We start from the raw sequence: 19,413 nt of genomic DNA, 5'->3' as shown, positions 1-19,413 counted from the left end.
AGAATCTAAATTCTACATAAACTAGTGCATATAATGAAAAAGCAGCATACAGAGAACAAACCAGTGGTGACCAGGGGGGAGTGGGAGTGGATGAAGAGTACAAACTATTGGGTATAAGCTACAAGGATAGATGGTACAGCACAGGGAATGGAGTCAGTATTTTACCGTCACTATAAATGGAATTTAACCTTTAAAAATTGTGAACCACGTTATTAGACACCTGCAATTTATAGACTATTGTACGGCAACTATAACTCAATAAGGACCGTTTTTAGTCTGTAGCTCCATCCGTTAAACCTCTTTTCTGAACTTGCTGTGTCCCTGAGAAAGTTCCCTTCCCCACTCAAAACACCACACCTACGGGGCCACCTGAAATTCGGCCTCTGGAAAGTTTATTTCTGTGCATGACGCGGGGGGGGGGCGGTCTCCCCTTTGTCCCACCTTAACACTAGCAATGCTGTCACATGGGCTTGTGACACATTTCCAGGGGGTTACCCAGATCTTCAGGAAATTTCGGTTTCTCTGTTTCTTTTTACGGTTGCACCTGCAGCATAGGGAGGTTCCCAGGCTGGGGGTTGAATTGGAGCTACAGCTGCCGGCCAACCTCACAGCCCCAGCAATGCCAGATTCAAGCTGAATCTGTACCTACACCACAGCTCACGGTAACACCAGATGCTTAACCTACTCAGTGGGACCAGGGAGCGAATCCCCAATTCTCATGGCTACCAGTCAGTTTCTGAACCTGCTGAGCCACAGCAGGAACTCCCAGGAAACTCCAATTTCAAGCATACATTTTTCTTCTTTTCCCAGGGTGCTACTTTTTTTTTTTTTAAAAAAAAGGACAGTGAATACTAAAATAGTTAATGTAAATATCTCAAAGTGAGTTATATTTTAAGAAAAATAGGGAAATCTAATGAAAAAGGAAAACTACTTTCTCAAAGTGGGCTATGGAGAAGTTCCCTGGTGGCACAGTGGGTTAAGGCTCTGGCATTGTCATTGCAGCAGATCAGGTCACTGTTATGGCGTGGGTTCGATCTCTGGCCCGAGAATTCCCATGTGCCATGAGCACAGCCCCCCAAAAAGAAAAAAAGTGGGGTATTAAATCAGTAAGCAGAACAGTGGTGGCCAGTGGCCAGGGCTGTAGGAAGAGAATGAGCAACAGTGGAGCAGAAGCAGCTGGAACTGCACACGACTCAGTCCAGGGGCTGATCCTACAACTGAGCACGTGGACCAAAACTCGCCGCCCCCCACGTCCACCTAAAAGGGCGGCTTCTCCTGAGAAGAATGGGGTCTTAGTAAACTCGAAAACCAAAGGCACCTAATCCTTTCATCCCTTTTATCCTTTAGCAAAACTAAATCAAGGGACTAAGGATGAGTGAAGATAAAAGTGAAAGAGTCGGGAGTTCCTGGGCTACAGGTCAAATCGGAGCTGCACCTGCCGGCTACACCACAGCCACACTGGATCTGAGCCACATCTGCCAACTACACTGCCACTTGCCACAATGCTGGACCCTTAACCCACTGAGCAAGGCCAGGGATCAAACCTGCATCCTCATAGATGCTAGTCAGAGTCTTAACCGACTGAGCCACAGTGGGAACTGCTACGGAAATCTTCGTAACAGGTAGATTGTAGCGAACGAGGGAGCATCAGTATTGGGGCCTTAACTGCGACCAGCGCACATGCTCACGATGTTATGTGGGAAATGGGTGTGGGACCTGTGGGTTTCTCTGTCTTATCCTCATAACCTTTCTGTCAACCTGAAATGATTCTGACTTTTTAAAAACTCATGGTTTACCAAAATCTCTTTCACTCCTGGATATATATCTGAATAAAACAAAATATTCAGTTGAAAAAGCCAGATGCATCTCAGTGGTCACAGCAGCACTATTCACAACAGCCAAGACCAGGAAACAACCTAAATATCCATTGACAGAGGAATGGATCAAGAAGATGTGGTCCATAGACATAATGGAATATTACTCAGCCATAAAAAAGAAAAAAAACAAGGGCATTCACAGCAACACAGATGGACCTGGAGAGTCTCATACTAAGTGAAATTAGACAGTGAAAGACAGGACTTCCTTGGGGGCACAGCAGGTTCAGGGTCCTGCACTGTCATTGCAGCAGCTCAGGTCACTGCTGTGGCAGAAGTCTGATCCCTGGCCTGGAAACGTCCATAGGCATGGCCAAAATTAAAAAAAAAAAAAAAAAAGGAAAAGAGACAAATGCCACATGACAGCTCTTATATGTGGAATCTAAAATAGGACACAAATGAACTTATTCACAAGACAGACTCAGACACAGAGAACAGACTGGTGGTTGTCAAAGCAGAAAGGGCAGGAGAGGGATGAATGAGGAGTTTGGGACTCGCGGATATAAACCACGACAGAGAAAGCGGATAAACGACAAGGACCGACTAATAGCACAGGGAACTCTACTCGATATGTTGTAATAACTTATAGGGGAAAAGAAGCTGAAAAGATGTGTGCATATGTATAAATCAATTTACTGCATATAGGAAACTAGCAACATTATAAATCAACTACAATGAGAAAAAAAGATTAGCAAGCAAAACAGGAAAACGACGGAACAAATTTTCACATATTGAAGTGTGAGGAAGTTATTCTGGTTTATATATGATTTAATTTGAACTTTAGGCTAAACTAAACAGTCTGTGGCCCGGCAAGCATGCGTTGTACATCTGCTTTAGCCATGAAGCAAAAGTACACTTAAGGAATTCCTGTTGTGTCTCAGTGGTTAATGAATCCGACTAGGAAGCATGAGGTTGCGGGTTCAATCCCTGGCCTCGCTCAGTGGGTTAAGGATCTGGCGTTGCCATGAGCTGTGGTGTAGGTCACAGATGAGGCTCAGATCTGGCATCGCTGTGGCTCTGGCATAGGTAGGCAGCAACAGCTCCAATTAGACCCTTAGCCTGGGAATCTCCATACGCTGCTGGTGCAGCCCTAAAAGGAGAAAAGACGGAAAAAAATAAAAAAGTACACTTAAAAATCAGAATGGAGTAAAAGTGGTTCAGACCTCCAGATGGTGCTGGAGGTCAAGTGCCAAGGTGAGTTCAGCTATGTGAACGGAAGCTCAACATTGATCCATCATCAGGGACCTTCAAAGCAGAACCACACGGAGGAACCACCTCACACCTTTCAGAGTGGCCACCATGGAAAAGAACTCTTGCATGATCTAGCAAGCCACTCCTGGGCTTATGTCCAAGAAACCCCCAAAGAAGTCATTCAAAAAGATCCATGCACCCCTATGTTCATAGCAGCACTCTTCACAATAGCCAAGACACGGAAGCTACCTAAGTGTCCACTGACAGAGGAATGGATAAAGAAGATGTGAAATTTTATATAAACATATATGAATGATGAAATATTACTCAACCATGAAAAAGAATGAAATCATGCAATTTGCAGCAACATGGACGCAACTAAAGTTTATCAACTAAGTAAAGTCAGAAATAGACAAATACCATATACTGTCACTTCTATGCAGAATCTAAATAATACAACAAAATAGTGAATAGAACAAGAAGATGCTGACTCACAGACACAGAGCAAACCTGTGGTTTTCAGAGGGAAGGGGGAGGGGAGTCAGAGGCACAAACTACTCTGTATAAAATAAATAAGCTACAAGGCTCTATTGTACAGCACAGGGAATAGAGCCAGTCTTTTATAATTACCTATAAGTGGAATAAAATCTTTAAACATTATGAATCAATTTATTGTACACCTGAAGCTTATATAATGTTGTACAGCACAGGAGACAGAGCCAATATTTTATCAGAACTGTAAATGCAGTGGAACCTTCAAAAATGGTGAATCACAACAGCCAAGACTCAGAAACCACCTAAATGTCCATCGACAGAGGAATGGATTAAGGTGTTGTGATATATATACACAATGGAATACTACTCAGCCATAAAACGAAAATAATGCCATTTGCAGCAAGGTGGATGCAACTAGATATTCTCACACTAAGTGAAGTCAGTCCAAAAGAGAAAGACAAATACTGTATGATATCACTTCTATGTGGAATCTAAAATATGGCACAAATGAACCATTTACAGAGCAGAAACAGACTCTCAGAGACCAGACTTGTGGTTGCCAAGGGTGTGGGGACGGAGAGGGAGTGGGATGGATGGGGAGTTTGGGGTTCATAGATGCAAACTAGGACATTGAGTTCCCACCGTGGCTCAGTGGAATCTGACTAGCATACATGAGGATACAGGTTCGATCCCTGGCCTCACCCAGTGGGTTAAGGATCCCAGATTGCCATGACCTGTGGTGTAGGTCACAGATGTGGCTCAGATCTGCTGTGACTGTGGTGTAGGCTGGAAGCTGCAGCTCCAATTCAACACCTAGCCTGGAAACCTCCATATGCCACAGATGTGGCCCTAAACAGACAGACACCCACACACACAGAGAAAAGGAGAAGCGTATGTGGAGACTGGGAGACAGTGAGAGGCATGGAGATGAGAGCTGAGTTTTAAGGAACATTTCTTTGCAACTGAGACCTACCCCGGCAGCCTTTCTCGTATGGCCGGATGCCCCGGGAATGAGGCTTCTTGGGCAAGATGGCTTTGCAGGCTGAAGATGACGGGACTGCATCACCTCAGCATCACTCAGGAGGATGTCACAAGCTGTCGCTCTCAGGATCCTTTACACCCAATCCAGGCAGGTGCTGGGAAGCATAAGAACAGTCTCTGGTGACAAAAATCGAAAGAAGAGCACACGAGGGTTCACCTCCAGGCTCCCCGAGTCTAGGAAATACCCACAGGATCCGACAGTTCTCTTTTCTCCAAACGGGAGAGGCCCCAGGAGTGATGGAGAGGAAGGCAGCGGGATTGCTTCCCTGGAGAGAGAGGCGCGAGGATGGACAGAAGCCCGTGTCCCTCCGTCAGAAGAGAAGCATCTTTAAGTCTTGTGTGGGGAGTGGACGGTCCACAGGGACCTGCTGGCGAGCACAGGGAACTCTACCCAGGATTGCGTCATCTCCCCTGCGGGCAGAGCATCTGAGAGCGAATGGATGCGTGTGGATCACAGAGTCACTTTGCTGCCCAGCAGAAATGACCACAACCTTGTATGCCGACTCTCCTTCGATGAAACGGAAAACTGTGAAAAGTTAACCCCAAGATGACGAAACTATTGATGTTTACTTTTTATCATTTTAGGGCCGCACCCGAGACGTATGGAGGTTCCCAGGCTAGGGGTCGAATCAGAGCTACAGCTGCTGGCCTACACCACAGCCACGGCAACACCGGATCCTTAGCCCGCGGAGCGAGCCCAGGGATCAAACCTGCATCCTCATGGTTCCTGGTCAGATTTGTTGCCGCCTCACCACGACAGGAACTCCAAAACTACTGATTTTTAAAAGTTAACCATGAAGAAACCAAACCACTGAATGTTTCTGAACAAACGTTACCATAAAAAAAATCCAAACCACTGAATATGTATGTATTTTCAAACGTTCACAACCACGAAGAAAACCAAGCCACCAAATTCTTTAACTGGACAAACCGCATGGAAAGAGGGTTCTGCCAAGAAGACACACCCATGGCCAATGAGCACCTGAAAGGATGCTCGATGTCGCCCATCATGAGACAGGTGCGAAGCAGCAGTAAAACACCGCCTCCCCCTCACCAGGACGGCTATGAACAGAAGCAGAATCACCTGATTCTAAAGGAACGAATGTGTCATAACCAAACGCACATCCAGATAGTGTGTTTAGACCCGTGGCTGTTACTTCTTTGTGAAGTTTTTATTTTTCTATTAGAGCTGATCTACCACGTTCTCTCAATTTCTGCTCTGCAGCAAAGTGACCAGCTATACATAATATGTACATTCTTCTCCTCACATTATCCTCCAGCGGATTTCATTACCCGGGACTGGACACTGTTCCCTGTGCTGTACAGCAGGACCATGGCTGTTACCCTAAAGCACACGCCACTCCAGCATCTTCTAAACACCTGCATGTTTTCCGACCATCTCAGCGTTCCAGAGTCCAGCTGAGGGTGTCTTTTTCACAATCTGGGTTCTCTACCCTTGATGGAGAAAATCTGCATGCAAATAAAGGTGATAAAAAAGGAATGGGACATGCACAAAGAGATTCCTCAATTCTAGAAAAGGGACCCTCAGACACAGTGGGTGGGACGCAAATTGGTGCAGCCGCTGAGGAGAACAGGAGGGAGGGTCCTCAGAGAATGAAAAATACAAGCGCTGCCCAACCCCGCAACTCCACTTCTGGGCATGTATCCAAGGAAGTGAAAGCAGGTCTCAGGAGGTCCCCTGTGGCTCAGTGGGTTAAGACACTGCCATCGTCTCTGTGAGGATGTGGGTTTGATCCCTGGCCTCGCTCAGTGGCTTCAGGATTCGGCGTTGCCGTGAGCTGTGGTGTAGGTCGCAGGCGCAGCTCAGATTCAACCCCTAGCCTGGGAAATCACGTATGCCACGGACCCAGTCCTAAAAGTAAATACATAAGCAAACAAATAAAAAAGGGGTTCCCTGGTGGGTTAAGGATCCAGCATTGTCGCTGCTGTGGCACAGGTTGATCCCTGGCCTCGCCTGGGAACTTCTGCATATGCTGCTGTTGCAGCCAAAAGCATTAATTACAAAGGAGGAAAACAGTGGAGGAATGACACAGACAAATCAGAGAGAAGGTAGAAACATTTGAGTCGGTGCCTGCAGGGAATTTCGGGACCAGGCGTCCGTACTGCTTGTGGGGACACAGTCATGGTTTGCACCGCCGTGACCGTGGGGGGCAGACAGCTCTGGTTTTCACTGACCGTCAGATCCTTCAGCAAGAAGGTTGACGTGTGCTAGGAACCCCCCAGCCTCTTCCCGGGCGCTGGGGGGGGTCACAGTTTACTCAAAGCGCTGTTGGCCTGTCATGAGGAGGCTTCACTCCGCCTGGTCTGGTCCCCAGGGAGGTCCCCAGGCTGGACGGGACAGACCCCAATTAGGAGTTCACCAGCCGCATATATGCAGTATTTCTCTCCAAGGGCAGCCAGAACAAATCAGCACACATGCTACAACGATGCCCCCTTATCATCTCACAGGTCTGGGGTCAGAAGCCTCCCGGGGCCAAGACCGACGTGGCTGTGGGGTGGGTCCTCCTGGAACCTTCAGGGGAGAATCTGTGTGGTACCTTCTTCCAGAGACCACACACCTGTCGGGCTCCACGGCAACCTTGCCCAGCCTCCCGTCCCGAAAGGAGGGACCTTCACCTGGTCACGGCTCCTCCCTCTACCCTCCTCACCCACTTTATTTTGTTAATTCTTTTTAGGGCAGCACCTGCGGCACATGCAAGTTCCCAGGCTAGGGGTTGAATCGGGGCTGCAGGGTTGAATCGGAGTTGAACTACGGCCAGAGCAACGCCAGATCTGAGCCTCACCTGCCACCTGTGCGTGAGGCAACACCGGATCCTTAGCCCACCGAGCAAGGCCCAGGATTGAACCTCTATCCTCCTGGACACTCTGTCGGGTTCTTAACCTGCTGAGCCACAACGGGAACTCCCCTCACCCACTTCTGAGGACCCTGGGCTTACAATGAGCCCATCTGGATAATCCCAGGTTGCTGCCATCTCAAGGTCAGCTCAGGGCCAAGCCTAAATCCACCGGCATCTGTAACCCCGCGTCACCACAGCAGGTAACATGCCCGCCTGTCCTGGGCACTAGGAATTAGGAAGTGGACATCTTTAGGGTCATTGTTCTGCTGACCACACATGGTCCCAAAGGGACTGGGCTGGGACCCAGACCCACGCTCGCTGATAAAATTAGTATCATGGTCAACTTCCCACCAGTGACTCTCTTTTTTGGCCACACCCACAGCATGTGGAAGTTCCGGGTCCAGGGATTGAACCTGCGTCACAGCAGCAGGGACGTCAAGTCCTTAACCCACTGAGCCACCAGGGAACTCCCTGATTTCCTGCCCAAGTTGTCTGTAAACTGTCAAGAACCCTTCCTCCTCCAGGCAAGCATGTCAAAGAGTTTAATGAGGCTTAACGGGTGGCTGCTTCCCTGTAGAAAACCTAGAGTCTTAAGCAGCCACAAAGATGATAAAGCAGTTTCTCTTCTAAAACACGGACTCAGACAGAAAGCCATGCCCCTGAAAACAGGCAACATGTGGGGAAATAAAGCACATGCAGCTCAGTGTGATGCAAGAACTATACTGGAAAAGGATCTGAGAAACAATGGACGTGTGTGCATGTGTCACGGACTCACTCTGCTGTGCACCTGAACCTAAACATTGTAACTCAACTCTACTCCAATACAAAATAATGTTTAAGTCAATATTTTGTGTTTTTTTTTTCCCCAGCTTTGAGATGGGACTGGCTTAGTTTCAGTGGCTACATGATGCTCTCGGACCGTGACACGAGCTATGTCGTGTCATGGGGCAGTTGTATCCGATGATTTGTATGTCGTGCCTCGTGTGCCGTCCGTCTGGTTTCGTGTCATGTTCCCCACTCAGCCATAAAAACGAATGAAATAACGTCATTCACAGCAACATGGATGCAACTAGAGATTCTCACACTAAGCGAAGTTAGAAAGACAAACACCATATGATGTCACTTCTATGGAAGCTAAAATATGTCACAGATGAACCTGTCTGCAGAACAGAAACAGACTCCCAGACATGGAGACCAGACTTGTGGTTGCTGAGGGGTCGGGCGGGGGATGCAGTGGGGAGTTTGGGCTGAGTTGATGCAAACTGTGACACTGAGAATGGATCAGCAGCGAGGGCCTGCTGTCTCGCACAGGGGACTCTGTGTCCAATCACTTGTGGTGGAACATGACGGAAGATACTATGCAGAAGTGTGTGTATAGACGGATGACGGCGTCACTTTCCTGTACATCAGAAATGGACAGAACAGTGTAAATCCGTGATAATTTAAAAATTAAAGAAAAAAAGAAATTGACTGTGTCAGGAGACACGGACCAGGAGGTACTCCCTCTGCAGGAACCATTCCCGGGCATCTGTTTCCATCGCTGAGCAAGATTTACTCAGACACGTGCATTCTGAGTTTAGTCCTATCCCATGATTTTCTTTAGAAAGTGCACCAACTGCCCTGTGGAAAGTAAATGCAGCTGCCTTTTCCTAGTGTGTCCTGCTTAAAACAATTTGGGACAATCTCAAATGACTTTAGCTCAGCAACATCCAATGTCCACCAGGCGGAGGACACTGAGACATCAAACGAATGGAACAGAGATGTCGTTTCCGGTGCTGTCTGCCCACAGGTGGAAGGGGACTAGTGTCCTCCCGTCCCGAAGACCGAGTCTTCAGCAGGAACCTGACGGGTGTGGAAGAAACTCATTGGATGCCCTAATTCTTGGGGTAAAACCCGCAGAGTATGCACGTCCTGTTGGTGGGAGTGTAAATCCGTGCAGCCCCGACGGAAAACAGTACAGAAGTTCCTCAAAGCTCTAAAAATAGAACTATGTCCCCGCAATCCCACTCCTTGGCATCGACCCAGACAAAACCCTAATTTGAGAAGCTCCAGCCACCCCTATGTCCATTGCAGGACTATTCACAACAGCCAAGACATGGAAACGACCTAAATGTCCATCCACAGAGGAACAGATAAAGACGACGTGGTCCGTGGACGCAATGGAATACGACCCGTCAAAAAGAACGAAACGAGGCAGTTGGAGTGACACGGAGGCAGCTCGAGATGATCGCACTAAGTGACGTGAGAAAGACACACACTGTATGATGTCACATATGTGTGGAATCTCAAAACATAACGAGTGAACGTACATGCAAAACAGAAGCCGATTCGCAGACACAGAGGACAAGCCAGTGGTTCCAGTGGGGAGAGGGAAGCGGGAGGGTGATCTGGGGGGGGAGTCAGAGGACACACCACGGGGTATAAACTAAACCACCCACAGGGAGATCCCCCACAGCACGGGGACACAGCCAGTGCTTGATCACAACTGCAAGTGAAGGAGAACCTTGAAACACCGTGAATCGCCGTTACACACCTGTAACACAACAGTGCATGTCAGTGACACTTCAGTTCTTCAAATTTTAAAGGCAAAAGCACATAGGAGTTACCGCTGCCGGGGAGGCGGGTAGCGATCCTGCTTGTCTCTGGCGTGGCTGGTTTGACCCCTGCCCTGGCGCAGTGGGTTAAGGATCTGGTGTTGCCACAGCTGGGCTGCAGCTCAAAGTTGATCCCTGGGCTGGGGAACTTCCAAATGCCGTGGGTGTGGCCAAAAACCAAAAAAAAAACCTAAATAAAATCACACAATATGAAATCTACCCTCACCAGACACCACATAGTACATGATGTACACTAATCTATATAACTTTTATACAAATAAAGTCATTTATATAATTATACACACCGTCTACACATGCCTGCTGCTGTGTGCACACACCTTTCAAAACAGCATTTCCTACTGGAGCCAAAAGCTGGATGGAGACAGGGCAGGGGGGCTCTCCGGCATCTGATATTACATTCTCCCAAGGCGAGTACATTCGCACGTGACTGCCACATGTCAAAAAAGGCAGGACAGAAAGCGTAACAGTCCACCCGTGATTCATGTGGAATCATGAGGATTTCGCAAAAAGGACGCCCAGGAGGAAGGATGCTGGGGTGAGTTTGGCTTCTCCTGTCTGGGCACTCAGCCCGGGCTGAGGCAGCTGCCCCCCTCCCGCTGGCACAGGCAGAGCCTACGCCTGACCCGTGGCGACTCCATCACGGAGGCAGACACACAGACTCAGGAAAAAGCAGTCAAATGAGCAGAATGACTTCTGTACTCGAAACACCCGACTCGTAGGGAAAACTAACGCATCAGGAGTCATTTCTTTGGGGGTATTGGGAACGGCTTTGGCACAGGGCAGGAAATTGAGCTGCAGAATAAATTCAGGGTCACGGTGAAAGCGCTGAACGGCCCGTGTACCCCAACAGAAAAACGGACCTTGTAAGAGACAGGGTCTGTGCACGGACCCAAGGGTAGGTGGTATCCGGCTGGGAAATCGTGCACGCGTGTCATGAGGTGGGGAACTCTGTCCCCCAGGACCTCCGGACGGGGCTGTATTTGGAGACCAGGTCTTTTTTTTGGTCTTTTGCCTCGGCATGTGTGTAGTCACAGCCTTAGTTTTGATGTGGCCAATAGGAATGTTCACTGACTGCATGTAAAGTACCAGGGCTCCAGGGCATGCTTCATCAACCCTTCGAAGGAGTCGAGGTGTTGGGGTTTCTTCTGTTTTTTGGCTGCACCTGCAGAATGCAGAAGCTCCCAGGCCAGGGACTGAATCCACGCCACCACAGCGACCCGAGGCATTGCAGAGACAACGCCAGATCCTTAACCAGCTGCACCACTAGGGAACTCCCAAAGTCGTTTCAATGCTCACTGGAATAGCCCGAACCAGTTTTTGCATAACTGTGGCCATGCTTTGTGTCACAGGCCCTGGAAAATCTGGCCAAATCATTGGATTTCACATGTACCCATCCTTGACCCAGAGATGACCTGGGAGAAGGGCTCTTTAAAGAGGTCAGGACAGACACGCACGGAGGGACGGCCCTGTGAGGACACAGCGGGGAGACGGCCGTCAACTCATCCAGGAGAGAGAGGCCTTGGGAGGGACCTTCCCTGCCTGGCCCTGGGGCTCAGACTCAAGCCTCCAGAACCGGGAAATTAATATCTATCTAAAGCCTCGATCTGCAGTACGTTTAACTCAGCCCAAGCAGACGAATTAATACATCACGGTTTGACAGACACACACTTTTGTTTTTGGCCGTGCCCATGGCATGTGGAAGTTCCCGGGCCAGGGACAGACGCTGAGCCACAGAAGTGACAGTACCAGGTCCTTAACCCACTGAGCCACCAGGACACTCCTCAAGGAAACACTTTTACAAATTACAGCAATCAGAATGTCTGTAGGTCCCAATTAGCAATTTGTGGGATAGAGCAGCAAATCTCCTGTTAGGGTCAATTAAAAAATGCTATTTATGTTTGAAAAATGGAATTATGGAATTAAAGGAAAAAGAAAAAAAAAGGGAGTTTCCTGGTGGCCTTGCCCAGATTCCACCTTGTCACGCCCGTGGTTCAGGTGCAATCCCTGGTCTGAGAACTTATGTAGGCTGGGGGCACAGCCAGTTTAAAAAAAAAAAAAAAGGCAACACAAGACATAATACATTTGGACAAGAACATGGCCTGCAAGCAAGACCATGCGAAGGTCGCAGTTCCCTGATTCCTATTTGAATTGAAAAGCATTTGTATCTTTTGGCCCCAAAGTGTCAATACGAATACTCGCAGCTGGCACTGTTGCCCACCAAATGCCACACAGCCCTCAGTGGGTGAGCAGGAGGCAAAGCCATCTCTGACCGGTAACCAAAAGGGGAGAAAAAGCACCGACTGTGTACCACAGCCACACTGGCACCTGTAACCTACTGTATACACCAGCCCAGACGCCCCTTCCTGAAACCGTGGGAATTCTAGCTGAGACAGGCTGGGACCTGGGACCCTTTGCTGCAGTGCTGGTACCAGGAAGGATCTGGCTCCTTGAACAACAGATACAAAGAAACTCTGAGCGACTAAAAATAGCAGGCATTTTTAAACATACTAAAAATAGCAGTATAAACAATAAGATACAAAAAGACCAAAATCCAACTATCACTTCTGAGATGCTAAGAGTCAAAGCAGGGTCTCCTGCCTGATCCCTGCACAGGGCTCCGCCAAGGGGGTGGGCGCCCCACCCACCCGCACCCCATCTAAGGGACCTGCCCACCTCCTTGGGGAGCGAGCCAGGGCCCCTGTTACTTGTTCCCTGCTGCAGCCGGAGCCTCAGCGAAGCCTGGCCTGATTCCGCCCTCTGACCCCATCCATTTCTATAGGTTGAAGAAACCAGGCACCCAGGCCGGTAACAGAGTGACCTGCTTGCCTGCGGGCACAGCTGAAGGCCAGGACCGTTGTCAGCTGCCTCTGTGCAGCTAAAGTTGTCACAAAATCACGAATCAGAATCTTGAGGAAAAACGCCCAGAAAATGCTCCTTTCCTTTCCGTGGGCTGTATTTTCGTAACCAATTCCTCGTAACAACCTTTTCTTCCTCAGCAGAAACCACATTAAATTTACTTGCCAGAAACAGAGTCACACACACAATTTCCTATGACTCATGAGACTGTGAAATCCCTGCCATGAGCCCACCGTTACAGAATGAAATCACCTTGCGTTTTCTTAAATTTTTATCAGATGAGAGTTGATGGACACTGTTGTGCCAACTTCTGCTGTACGGCAAAGTGACCCAGGCATACACACATATACCTTCTTTTTCTCATATCATCTTCCATCCTGGTCTATCCCAAGAGACTGGATGGAGTCCCCTGTGTGGGACAGCAGGACCTCTTTGCTCATCCATTCTCAATGTCCTAGTTGGCATCTCCTGACCCCACACCTGAAGAGTAAATTCAGAGAAATGAGAAAATGCAGAAACAAAGAAAAACAGTCAAGAAAGAATAATAACAGTTGTCCATTCAACAAAGTGAAGTCCCTTTATTCTTCCTCCAGGACTATGGATAATATTCTGAGCTGTGTCCTTGAGCTGTTTGCAGGTGCTAAAGCCCCCGCCAGGTGGAAGAAGTGAGCTGTGTGCTGCCCACCACCAGGGAGGCCCCAGACCGGCTGGAGTCAGAAGGTGGATGACGCTGACTCCCAGTGACCTCACCGCCCACCAGCCCGAAGAGTGTCCCCAAGCTGATCACACCCTGAGACCCTCCCCCTCGCTCTGTCTTTAACAACCTTCCCCTGAAGGCAAAGTGACCGAGCTAAAACGTCATCATTTCCCCTAAAGCTGAGACTCTAAATACACAGGATCCCATTATCCCAAGCTGAAAATCAACTATTCTTCACTAAAATTTAAAAAATTGAAAAAAGACATAGGATTCCAGTCTTTAGAAGACACATCTTCACATCCAGACAGTATTTAGTCTGGATTCCCCACCTCGCTTTGACAACTGTCCGACTCATTAAGAATTCAAAAATGCTAAGGTCCCACTGCACAACACAGGGAACTATATCCACTTTCCCCGATAAACCTGAATAGAAAAGAATATACATAAGAACACGTAGGCTCTCCCGTCGTGGCTCAGCGGAAATGAACCTAACTAGTATCCGTGAGAATGCGGCTTTGATCCCTGCCCTCCCTAGTGGGTTAAGGATCCGACATTGCCGTGAGCTGTGGTGGAGGTTGCAAAGGCGGCTCAGAACCCCTGTGGCTGCGGCTGCGGTGTAGGCCTGCAGCTGTGGCTCTCATTCGACCCCTAGCCTGGGAGCCTCCATATACCACTGGCATGGCCCTAAAAGACAAAAAGGGAAAAAAACAAAACAAAACAAAAAAACCCGAGAACATATACACATGTATAACCGAATCACTTTGCTGTTCAGCAGAAATTAACACAACATTGTAAATCAACTCTACTTAAAAAAAAAATTCAGCCTGTTTCTTTGAGGGCTTTCAGATCAAGTCTATGAGTGACCACCGCCTGGGCTGGATAAAAAGATGAGGCAGGGAAAAAAAAAAAAAAACCCAGACTGATGGGCAGAGCAGGACCAGGAGTGCTCTGGGTTGTCCTATGCCATCCAGCACCACCACAGGCCATGTAGACAAGAATTCCTGGAGGTGTTACATTCTTCTTTGCTCTTTTTCCCCGGTGAACCTACTTGAAGCAGGGAGGCTGTCAGCCTCCCCTGCCTCCATGAGGCTGGACGGGATTGAACGCGACTCAGCAGGAGGCACGTGGACATCGAGCCCAGGCTGCAGACCCAGAGGCACCGGCCTTCTTACCTTTGCATCCAGTGGACGAGGAAGGATCCTGCACAACAGCCTGATGAAAAATAGCACCAGCGTTCCGTCATCCCTCGGGACACACATCTCAGACCTCCTGAGCGGCCAGCAGGGTGTGTGGGGTGTGTACTGGCCAAGACGCCCGATGCTCAGGCGACTGGGCACGTGAGAAACACTCAGATTTGTCACCGAGCAGAGGCTCCCCGTCGGACACGCACAGAAGCCAACCCCAGGGCACCAGCTTTAGTAAGAGGAAGAGTGTTGCCGTGCGGTCAACCAGCAAGGAGCCCAGAAGCAAGGCTCTCCAACCTGTCTCCTCCATCCAGAGGCTGGGTGGAGTTCAAGGAGTTGGGGAAGCTGACTGGCTAGTCTTGAGTCAGGCCACAGATGCTACCCCTGTGGCTGAAGCCAGATGCTCCCCATTGAAAGAGTTCCCGCCTCGTCAAGGGCGGCACTGGCAACTTTTCTATTCTTTAGTTTCGGCAGACAGAAGATTCATGGTTCTGGGGTTGTCCTGGAGATGTGGGCTTCTGTCTTGAACAGGTACCGGGCTGTCCCTGTAAAATAACTCAAGATCTGATGAATCAGCAACCTCCTCAAGGTGGCAAAACCAATTGAAGCTGGTGCTGTTTCAAGGTAAGCAATCAACAACCCACTGAAGGGGCCAGACCAGCGGAAGCTGGTCCATGATTCACATGCTGTTTCAGACCAACTCCTGAAACCACAGCCGATGTGTCATGACACACAAATACAGTCACTGCAACATTGTGCTTGAACATCAGGAAGGTGCAAAGAAAACGGCTCTTGGATTTGTTCTTCCATAAATGGGACCAAGGCTGAGAGGCTCCTGTTAACCCAGACAAGTAATGACAAAACTGCAAATCGTCTCTGCAAATTCAGCAGTGTTTTCCCTGAACGCACCTCTGTGGGGCCAGCGTTTGAAGCGGTAGAGGAACTGGTTAAAAATGCAGTGGACCTTCTACACATAATAAATGCTGGGGAGGAGTTCCTGTTGTGGCTCAGTGGAAATGAACCCAACTATGATCCATGAGGATACAGGTTCCATCCCTGGCCCCACTCAGTGAGTTAAGGATCCAGCATTGCTGTGAGCTGTGGTGTCAGTTGTAGATGCAGCTCAGATCCACGTTGCTGTGGCTGTGGTGTAGGCTGGCATTTGTAGCTCCAATTTGACCCCTGGCCTGGGAACTTCTATATGCTGCTGGTGTGGCTTAAAAAGCAAAAAAAAAAAAAAAAAAAAAAAAAAAAAAAAAATGCTGGAGAGGGTGTGGAGAAAAGGGAACCCTCCTACACTGCTGGTGGGAACATAAATTGGTACAACCACTATGCAAAACAGGATGGAGATTCCTCAAAAAACTAAATACAGAACTACCATGTGATCCAGCAATCCCATACCTGGCTGGGCACACATCTGGAAGAAAGCCTAACTGGAACACATCCATGCACCCCTATGTTCATAGCAGCACTATTCACAGTAGTCAAGACATCAAAACAACCTGAAAATCCATCGACAGAGGAATAGATAAAGAAGATGTGGTCCTTATACACAATGGAATATTACTCAGCCATGAAAAAGAACAAACTCATGGCATTGCCGCATCATGGATGCACTTGGAGATGATCATCCTGAGTGAGCAAAGTCAGACAGAGGAGGACAAACATATGATACCACAACTTTAGGTCATTTCCGCGTCTTGGTTATTGCGAATAGAGCTGCAATGAATATCTCCTTGTAGTTCTGATTTGCATTTCCCAAATGATTGGCAATGTTGAGCAATTTTTCATGTACCAGTTGGCTGTCTTGGAGACCCAATTTTAAAGGGGCACAGGGCATCTTCCAACCAACTCTTGGGCACCCATGACATTGGGACAGAGCCTGCTGGGGGTCAGCCCTGATGGAAATAAATGAGATGCCCCAGAGGACACCAGCTCCACCTCATGGGACTTCAGTTTCCAGGGATTTTGCTTCTCCAAAACCATGACACGGGGTCACACAGTCCTATGGCTGTGGCCACACGTTGTCCTTACCCCGTGCTTAGGTGGTCAAGGTAAGCAGGAACTTTGGAGGGTTGCAGTGGCTTCCTTCCAACCCCCCTCACAGGTGTCCATCCTGCCTGTCGACACAGTTCTCCACCAGACCCCCGACCCCTCCCAGCTCTGAGCCTGACCCTCGTGCCCTGCAGCCGTTCACTGCCCGGAAGATTAAGGACGTGGTTGCCTGACCTTCATAGGGAAAGAGGGACGGGACAATCCTGCCTTTCTCCGTGGTGGCCAGCCTGTCACCTCAGGAAACCGGAAGGCAGAGGGCTCTGCCTCTTGATGGAAACCCAACTTCTAGACGTTATTGCCTTTCTCAAGCCCTGTTCTGTCTGATAAACACGTAATTTTCAATACTGTCAACATCTTTTTAAAAAGTTAATTTTACTTGGAAGCAGGTTCATAGACATACAATTCACACTCAGCCCTCCTGCCCCACTGAAATGTTATATTCAGTGGCTTTTAAAAATTAGTTTAACTCAATGCCCTTTAAAGATTATTTAACTCAATGCTTTAAAACAATTTTTAGAAAATTTTAATTTTTATTGTGTTGTCTTTTTAGGGCTGCACTGTGGCATATGGAGGTTCACAGACTAGGGGTCGCATTGGAGCTGCAGCTGCCAGCCTACACCACAGCCACAGCAATGAAGGATCCAAGCGGCAGCTACGATCTACACCGCAGCTACAGCCATACTGGATCCTTAACCCACTGAGGCCAGGGATTGAACCTGCGTCCTCAGAGAGACTATGTCGGGTTCTCAACCTGCTAGCCACAACAGGAACTCCAAAACATCATTTTAAATATTGTCAATACTAACAGAAAACCTTTTTTTATGGTCTTTTTGCCATTTCTAGGGCCGCTTCTTCGGCATATGGAGGTTCCCAGGCTGGGGGTCCAACTGGAGCTGTAGCCGCCAGAGCCACAGCAACGTGGGATCCGAGCCTTGTCTGCAACCTACACCACAGCTCATAGCAACGCCAGATCCTTAACCCACTGAGCAGGCCAGGGATCGAACCCACAACCTCATGGTTCTTAGTCGGATTCCTTAACCAGCGAGCCACGACAGGAACTCCGAAAGGTTGATCTCATTTAGAGGCTGCGTCATGCAGAGGCAGTTCACATTCAGCCCTTCCCTCACTTGAAATGCTTTTAAAAATTACCTTAATGGCTTTGAAAAGCTGTTTTAACTTTAAAATTTTCTTTTTCTTTTTTTTGGCTGTGCCTGCAGCATATGAAAGAAATCCCTGGGCCAGGGATTGAACCTGCATGACAGCAGCACCCCAGGCTGGTACAGTGACAATGCTGGGTCCTGAACCCTCTGCACAAGAGAACTCCTATTTACTTTTAGAGGTAGTTGACTTTTTTCTTTGCTCTCCTTTGCAGTTTCTTTTTTTTTTTTTTTTTGGCTTTTTGCCTTTTTTGCTCCCTTGGCATATGGAGGTTCCCAGGCTAGGGGTCTATTCGGAGCTGTAGCTGCCGGCCTACGCCAGAGCCACAGCAACGCGGGATCTGAGCTGCGTCTGTGACCTACACCGCAGCTCATGGCAACACTGGATCCTTGACCCACTGAGCGAGACCAGGGATCAAACCCACAACCTCATGGTTCCTAGTCGGATTCGTTAACCACTGTGCCACGACGGGAACTCCAAAAAAACCCCTTTACTTTTAAGCAATTTTACCAAGCTGAATGGGAGGGAGATTTTTAACTTAAAATTTTGAAAACAAAAAAATAGTTTTACCTTCTCAGAGGGTAAGAACATAAATAAAACTAGTTTGAAAGAAAAAGGAAAAACCCCTTGGTCTGAGTAGAAAGCTCTGGAAGATTTAAGATAATTCATCCCAAGATCTTAAAGCTCCTTGGGCTGTTTCTTCCATTCACAAACGTTCATGAGTTTGTCTTTTTCCACACCTGCTCCCTGTGAGCTGATTTTTATTGCTATAAGCAGAACGTGATGTATATTGCAATGCTGGCCGTTCTTGGTAAAATATTCTGGCATGGATATAACAACCCTATTACTCTCCCTTTTAAATGGATTCTTGAGGCATTCCATCTCTTCTCCAAGCCTTTTTAACGTCCTAATGAATCTGCCAAACGCATTGATTACTTTATGTCGTGTTCATAAAGGAGATTCATCGCCTTCCTGGGCGACACGTAAAACCCCGGGGGGACTCCTGCCCGGGATCAATATCTTGCCATCACCACCGATGAAGACGCTCTGCCTGCTACAAGCAGCACACGGTGCCGTGTTTGGCAGAAAGCACCCTGACCAAACCAAACCTGCCACCCCGAAAGGTCAAGAGCCATCATCCCCAAATCATGAGCTTGGGGCCACGACTGCGCCTGGCACGCCCGCTCCTCCAGGGCAAATTCCAGGGCAGCCGTTTTCCCTGCTGCATTTTGCATCTGACCTGTCTGGTCTCATCCTTCCAGGTTGAGATGCCGGGATTGGGCTTCAGACACCCTTGGGTTATGGAGTCTGAGTCAATGAAAATCTCCTGTGCCTTCAAATGCTAACACTTGTCTAAGGCATATACAGGGGGAATTTTTGCTGGAAAAG

General features: G+C 48.4%; 1 long non-coding RNA gene across 1 annotated transcript in view; it reads right to left on the bottom strand.

Annotated features, from left to right (window-relative positions):
• Window positions 1–19,413, bottom strand: part of LOC110259137 (uncharacterized) — a 248,083-nt gene that overhangs the window by 8,715 nt on the left and 219,955 nt on the right. The window contains exons 3-5 of the long non-coding RNA XR_014834948.1: window positions 14,800–15,356; window positions 13,281–13,410; window positions 4,534–4,696 (exon numbers count right to left, since the gene is read on the bottom strand). This is a non-coding gene — a long non-coding RNA (uncharacterized LOC110259137). The remainder of the gene's footprint in view (window positions 1–4,533; window positions 4,697–13,280; window positions 13,411–14,799; window positions 15,357–19,413) is intronic.

This window comes from Sus scrofa, chromosome X (genome assembly GCF_054392235.1).
Source record: "Sus scrofa isolate SSC_HxYL_T2T_F1_AM1 chromosome X, Sscrofa_HxYL_maternal_Yorkshire_Landrace_v2.0, whole genome shotgun sequence".
Lineage (NCBI taxonomy): Eukaryota > Metazoa > Chordata > Mammalia > Artiodactyla > Suidae > Sus > Sus scrofa.
This window is presented reverse-complemented; position numbering and strand designations above follow the sequence as displayed.